Source organism: Sinohyriopsis cumingii, chromosome 15 (assembly GCF_028554795.1).
Source record: "Sinohyriopsis cumingii isolate HCF-2022 chromosome 15, ASM2855479v2, whole genome shotgun sequence".
Classification (NCBI taxonomy): Eukaryota; Metazoa; Mollusca; class Bivalvia; order Unionida; family Unionidae; genus Sinohyriopsis; species Sinohyriopsis cumingii.
In genome coordinates, this window is record NC_142975.1 from 30,844,137 (window position 1) to 30,851,877 (window position 7,741).

At 41.8% G+C, this 7,741-nt stretch overlaps 1 pseudogene; it reads left to right on the top strand.

Moving 5' to 3' along the window:
* The first annotated feature begins 2,408 nt into the window (after positions 1-2,408).
* LOC149781492 (uncharacterized) lies at positions 2,409-5,184 on the top strand (annotated as a pseudogene).
* The last annotated feature ends 2,557 nt before the right edge of the window (positions 5,185-7,741 follow it).

Below are 7,741 nucleotides of genomic sequence, written 5' to 3' on the forward strand. Positions count from 1 at the left end.
ATGGCAGAAGCTTTCTTCAAGGGATCGATAACTCCGTCATCTAGAAATAATTGTTGAAATGTTCCATAACACCGTCATAAAACGTCGACATTAATAGACGCTATTTCAGCAATTCCTCTTGAAGCCAAACTGATCTGAAGAGTGGAGTTCGTGCCAAGCGTAGAAAGCTTTACGTTGTTCTGTGTGCTTATGGTCGTGGATGTAGTGGTGAACGTCAGGCAAATGGCTGAGCATGACGTAATGATTAGCATCGGTACTGAAAATTTGTAGAAAATAGCATTTGGTCATTCTTTTATACCAAACGTTTTATGTACTGTATTCTACTCAAAGACATAACTAGATAATTTATGTTTACCACTTTAATGTAGATGATATTGGCTCCATTCATGATCACTGTTGGAGATTCAGTGTTATGTTCTGAATAGCATTTCAAACGAAATTGCCCGTCGATGACAGTTTCTGTAACGGTGGACTTCTCTTCGCTCTGTTGTTGAAATTGTATCCTGCGATATTGTTCTCAACAGGCTGCACTGAAGAATCATCGCTTGCAAGTAGAACAATCAGCTCTTTATTTTACTTCAGGAATACCAAGTCTGAAAGCTAACCACCTATTAAACAAATATTTTTGCTCCCGATTGTTAAAAGCTTGGTCACATTTGCCGCAATACTATGCGCGAAATCCTGTGATACCTAAAATATCATGACATGATCTTGGTAATGATAAACGTGAACGTATTCTCCGTCTGGAAAATCTGCACATCGAAAATTAGGAAATTTCATTGTGGTTCGATGCATGAGAATTTATCAAAAGCAACGTATTTGTCTCTTTGTCTTGATTTTGTTGTATAGAAAAGATCTTCACACTATTATACACGCACACATTTTATAACGAAGATGTTTCAATTAAGTTTAATTTGATTTTACAATCAGTAGTATCTCTTTTGTAAGAGATATAGATGGCCCTGAAAATGGACCATTGGTGTTGGGTATTTTTAATTAAAATAAATATTAAAAAATAAAAACTTATCGATTTTGCATCATCGGCTGTAACTGTCTTAAACAGTTTCCACAGCCAAGTCCTACTTCTGCTGCTGCTGTTGTAGTAATAGTAGTGACTGCTGCTGCTTGCGTCACAGTAGTGGTCATCGAAGGTTTATGAATCGTTGAGTATGAAAGTCTCATAATCGAAGGTTTATGAATCGTTGAGTATGAAAGTCTCATAATCTTCGAAGTCAGATACATTTCTCTCCGATGTTTTAACCCCATCAAAATATCTTGTAACAGACTGAGCATTTTTCTTTCACTCACTTCCTTCTTCACAAAGTTTTCCTCTTTCTTCATCTTCTTGCTTTTGTTGTTGCTGTTGTTGTTGTTGTTATTGTTGTTGAACAAATTACTTCTTTCTAGCGTTGCAAAACAAATCTCACCCCAATTGTTTCTCCTATTTCTTTGGGAATTCATCCTTGACTGGTAATAATGGAGAAAGAAGTGCAGGTGGTACCACTACCGGCAAAATTCTTGCAAAGACTACAGGAAACCGCACAAATCCAAATTTAAGTCATTATCTTTTTGGAAGAATAATTGCTACAGCAGCAGAAGCGGTAATAGTTGTGTTATCACTTCGAATACGAGCAGTATTAACTGCAAGCGTTCCCAAATACAATGTCTTCTATTACCCATAGTTATTGTACTTGAACTCTTCCGCAATGTGTTACCAGTCTATGTTCTTAAAATAAGTAACAGAAAAGAGTGAAAAACAACAAGCTTTGTGAATGGTACTATTCGTATTGCCATCCAGATAGCCGAAAGGGTCGAACCCATCAAAATCAACCCATTTAAAAATAAACCCCGCTTCTGTGGAAATTGTAAAATTGAGGTCACTACTCTAAAACCTACGAAAATCTATTCCAGTGCAACCAATGTGGCCTTCACAAACCAAATCGGAAATCATGCAGGGCCACGCATCAGGGCTGTGCAAATTGCAATGGCAAGCACAAAATAAACCACCCAGAATGTCCCAGAGCTATTAGAGAAGCCCTAACATTTGAACATATGACCTCCTTGAGAATAACTTACATACATGCCAAATCAAAATCCCGAATAACAAAATTAAAATAAAATAAATCAAACCCCCACGTAGAGTAAATGATATATTAGAAAATAATAATAAATTAAATAAATACAAATAAAGTCGAATCAGAAATGAAAACTCGAGAAGAATTAGTAATATGGCAATGGAACACGACTCCGCCATTGCCGGTCCCAAGCCCGGGTGTAAAAGGAGGAGGGTTGGGCGTGGGGCTAGCAACCCGACCCTGTAAAACCCAACTTGCTACAAAAACGCAACAGAAGAAAAACCAGAAACTGAAAGCCTCAGGGAGGAAGGGTCTTCTTTTGGAAGATTTATGATGCAATGTTGTGAAAGCCGCGTTCCCGCGGAAGCCATAGAGCAGACCACCCTTCTATCAAACAGGAGAATTAACATCGCAACATGGGATGTGAGGACAATGCATGAGGCAGGAAAAACAACACAGGTAACAACAGAGATGAGGAACTACAACCTGTCCCTACTGGGCATTAGTGAGACAAGATGGACTCAATCTGGGCAAAGAAGACTGATGACAGGAGAGATGCTACTGAATTCAGGACATGAGGAAGATAATGCGCCTCATACATAGGGGATGGGGCTTTTGCTGTCAAAGCAAGCATATAATGCACTGATAGGATGGGAACCACATGGGCCCAGAATCCTCACGGCAACGTTTAGGACCAAGAAGGAGAAAATAATGATGAACGCCATACACTGCTGCGCTCCAACAAATGACGGTGAAGAAAAAGATAAGGACCAGTTTTACAACAGACTACAGAATATAGTAAAGAACTTCCCAGACAAAGACATCAACATCCTCAGTGGTGACTTCATTGCCAAAGCTGGATCAGACAACACAGGGTATGAACAAGCCATGGAGATCCAAGGCCTGGGCGAGTTGAACTAAAATGGAGAGAGATTCGCAGACCTTTGTGCACTGAACAACCCGGTCATTGGGGGTACCATCTTTCCCCACAAGAACACATGGATATCACCAGATCATGTGACAGAAAATCAGATTGACCACATCTGCATAGCCAAGAAATTCAGAAGATCCCTGCAAGATGTGAAGGTGAAGAGGGGAGCAGATGTGGCATCTGACCACCACTTAGTTGTCGCAAGGCTGAAACTTAAGCTGAAGAAGAACTGGATGGGCACAAAACAGAAGAAAACAAAGTATAACCTCAGCCTGTTGAAAGATGCAAAAACCAAAGAAGAATACAGACCGACGCTTAACAACAAATACCAAGTGCTACAAAAGCCTCTTGAAGATGAGAAAGACAATGCAAACAACAGATGGTAGAAAGTTAAAGAGGCAATAAAATCAACATGCCAAGAAGTACTAGGCCCCATGAAACACCTGCAGAAAGAATGAATTTCAGCCGTAATATTGCGCAAAATCCAGGAGCGTAAACAGAAAAAAGCAGCAGTAAATACCAGTAGGACAAGAACTAAAAAATTAAAGGTACAAAAAGAGTATACTGACGCCCACAGAGAAGTGAAAAGAAGCATCAAGATAGACAAGAGAAACTATGTTGAAGCAGAGGCAGAAGAAGCGACAAGAAGTGGAAACATGAAGAAGCTGTATGACACCACCAAGAAGATGTCTGGCAAGTACAGCAAAACTGAGAGACCCGTAAAGGATAAGCAGGGAAAGACCATAGCAAGTACAGAACACCAAATTAAGAGATGGGCAGAACATTTTGAAGAACTGTTGAATGGGCCAGCCCCACTAAATCCCCCAAATATCCACTCAGCCAACGCAGATCTCCCCATAAGCTGTGACAATTCCACCAGAGACGACACCAGGAAAGCCATCACCCAGCTGAAGAACGACAAGGCAGCTGGACTTGATGGTATCCCAGCAGAAGCCCTCAGAGCAGACTTAGATGCTTTAGTGGAAATGCTATACCACCTCTTTGAGAAGATCTGGGAGGAAGAAGAAATACCGACTGACTGGAAGGAGGGACACCTCATCAAGATCCCAAAGAAAGACGACCTCAGCAACTGCTCCAACTACAGAGGAATCACACTCTTATCAGTACCAAGGAAAGTCTTCAACCGGGTCCTCTTGGAGAGGATGAAGGAGGCCGTTGACCCACACGTACGAGATAAGCAAGTGGGTTTCCGGCAGAACAGATCGTGTACAGACCAAATAGCTACTCTTCGCATCATAGTCGAGAAATCTCTGGAGTGGAATTCTTCACTTTACATTAACTTTGTCGATTATGAGAAGGCATTCGACAGCGTGGACCTGATCAAGAACACTTACAACGGAATGTCCTGCAGAGTCATTCATGCAGGACAGCACACAGACATCTTCCATGTGCAGACTGGCGTGAGGCAAGGCTGCTTGCTGTCGCCGTTTCTCTTCCGTCTCGCCATCGACTGGATGTATGAAGACGTCCACCAATGGGCGGAGAAATGGGATCCAGTGAATATAGTGGAGTCAACTTGAAGACCTGGACTTTGCCGATGCCCTAGCACTCTTGTCCCATAGTCAGCAGCAAATGCAGGACAAGACTGACGTACTGGCAGCCACATCAGCATAGGTTGGCCTCATTATCCACAAAGACAAGACCAAGATCCTCAAGATCAATTATACCAGTAACAACCCAATCACACTGCAGGGAAGTCCCCTGAAGAAGGTGGAGTCCTTCACGTACCTGGGCAGCATTATCAACCAGCAGGTTGGCACAGAAGCAGATGTCAAGGCAAGGATCGGAAAGGCGAGAGCAGCTTTCATACAGCTCAAGAACATCTGGAGCTCCAAAGAAATTCCCTTAACTACCAAAATCAAACTGTTCAGCTGGCCAGACACCATCAGCAACACCAACCTGTGGCAGAGAACCTCCCAGCTTCCGGTAGAGGACGAGATCAAGAAAAGAAGGTAGGGTTGGATAGGATACATCCTACGTAAGCCGCCAACCAACATTACCAGACAGGCATTGAAATGGAACCCTCGAGGCAAGCGGAGAAGGAGACGACCAAGAAACACCTGGCGACGCGACCTTGAGACGGACATCACTAAGACGGGTTACACCTGGAGTCAGCTTGAAGGGATGGCACAGGACAGGGGTGACGGCCAAAACTAACTAACCAATGGAACACGCGAAGCCTAAGGGCCCACGCTGACCTGCTAAATAACAAACTAACTGAACTAGTCAGAAAACCGGATGTGATATGCATTAAGGAAACCCACCTTAATGACATCCCACATTTTCCAAACATCGTAAATACAGCACAAAATACCCGAATCACCGATCTCCTATCGTAAGAGTTGGGATTGCAGTCTTTGTTAGAGATGTAATCACCTCGGAAATTTCATAATATACCAGATATTAGACCACCCAACAATCTGGAAATCCAGGCAATAAAAATACACGCTCAAAATAACCAGGTAATAATCATTAACTTATATGAAACTCAAGAGCGGCGAAATTTGGCCTCATATGAAACAACTAAAATGGTTAAGGGCTGTGGTGAATGAGTAATAATATGCGGGGACTTCAATGTTCATAATGAACTATGGGGAAGCCAAAAGACAGACCTTAAAGGCAAGATCGTAGAAAAATGGGCAAACAAATACAACTTAGTCTTCCTCATTAACGGAAACGACACCCGGTTAGATGACAGCACAGGAAACACATCAGCAATAAATGTATCCCTATGCATCCCAAGAATAGCAAGCATTTCTGATTGGCAAGTCGATGAAAGTGACACTATGGAGAGCGCCTACTACCCTATAAAGATACAATTACAAATTAGGATACCTCATGTTGATACGTCACATCCGCCCAGGTGGAAATACGAACAAGCCAGCTGGATCAGGTTTATATAATTGGGTGAATCAGCGGACCCATCAGCCATATACCACCACGATATTGATATCTTTAATGACAATTTAATAGAAACGTTAAATGCACTTGCACAAGCATAAATTTCTAAAGGGTCAGCACACAAACCCACCGTAACCTGGTGGAACAATGAGTGCAAATCAGCATCATTGTACCTGGACAAAACAGCAAAATTAAAGCAGAATTATTTGTAAACTATTTTGCCAGCATGAGTAGCAATACCGATTTAGATGATATGTTTACAGAACATAAATAACAATTTGAAGAAAGCAACTCTGACAACATAGGCAAAGCTGGGAACAATGACGGCCCACTTAACATCCCATTTACAGAAGCCGAATGGACCAAGGCCCTCATCGGCTAAAATACCATATCCCCTGGCGAAGATACTTGAGGATACGAAATTTACACCAATTTACCCAAACAATTCATAACAATTATACTTACCCTCGTTAATAAAATAAGGGAAACAGGTACTATACCTAAGAAATGGAAGAAAACAGTAGTGATCCCGATCCCGAAACCCCGCAAATGATGTAAAATCCTATAGGCCCATATCAGTAACGGACAATATATGTAAAGTAATGGAAACTATGATCAATAACGGACTTTGATATTTAGAAAGCAAAGGACTTCTAGCCAATACGCAGAGGGGTTTTCGCAACAACCGAAGCACGATTGATCAACTAATTATATTGGAGACCGCTGTTAAACTAGCCTCTAGACAAAAATACCCCCAAAAAATCAAGATATGTTACAGACATTTTCTTAGACACGGAAAAAGCGTAAGATTTGATGTGGACTAAAGGATTGATATCTAAACTAAAAAACTACCGAATAACTAGCAATATATACAATTGGATTCCTCACTTCCATACTGATGGGAAGACACAAGTCAGAATTGGACAAAACTACTTCGAGCAATACACACAGGATAATGGCACGCCAGAAGGAAGCGTAATCAGTCCAACATTATTTAACATAATGATAAATTATCTGGAAAAATCGGTCAACACAAACCACCTTGGCTTATCACAATTCGCTGATGATAGATCCATATGGAAAACTGGAAACCCACTAGCAGATAAACAACTGTACAACAACACAAGGGGCCAAACGAAATAGGCAATTGGGCAGATAAACTGGGATTCATGTTATCACCTCTAAAAACAGTAGATATCATTTTCAAACCGGGATGTGGATACCACCCACCACCACCCAAATTATCCCTCAATGGGGTACCGTAAAATTCAGAAAAAAGCAACCTTCGTAGGTATGATATTCCAAAAAGAACTTACGTGGGCAGCTTACATTCAGGAACTCATAATAAAGTGCAACCAAGTTATCATCCTCCTCCTCAGAGATGGGAACGGGGGTGGGGGCTGACCAAAAGACGCTCATAACTCTCTACAGAGCTCTCATACGGGCTAAACTCGAGAGGCTGCCAGGTCTACGGAACGGCGAGTGCCGCATTACTCCGGAAATTGGATGCAGTCGAATCAAAAGCTCTAAGGGCATGCACCGGGGGCACTAAACAATACACCCTCCCTCAACACACACACACACACACACACACACACACACACACACAAGAAATCTTAATAATAACAGGAGAACCTCCACTAGAACTGCGGCGGAAGGAATTGATGCAGCGATATACTGCGCTCATATCAATACACCAATCCAACCATCTTACGATCCAAGCCCTTGCAAAATGTGACAAACCATTCTGCACAAAAGGGAAAAACAACAACAACAAAAATACCCCGTGGGAAAATAGTGATAAAACTAAAAA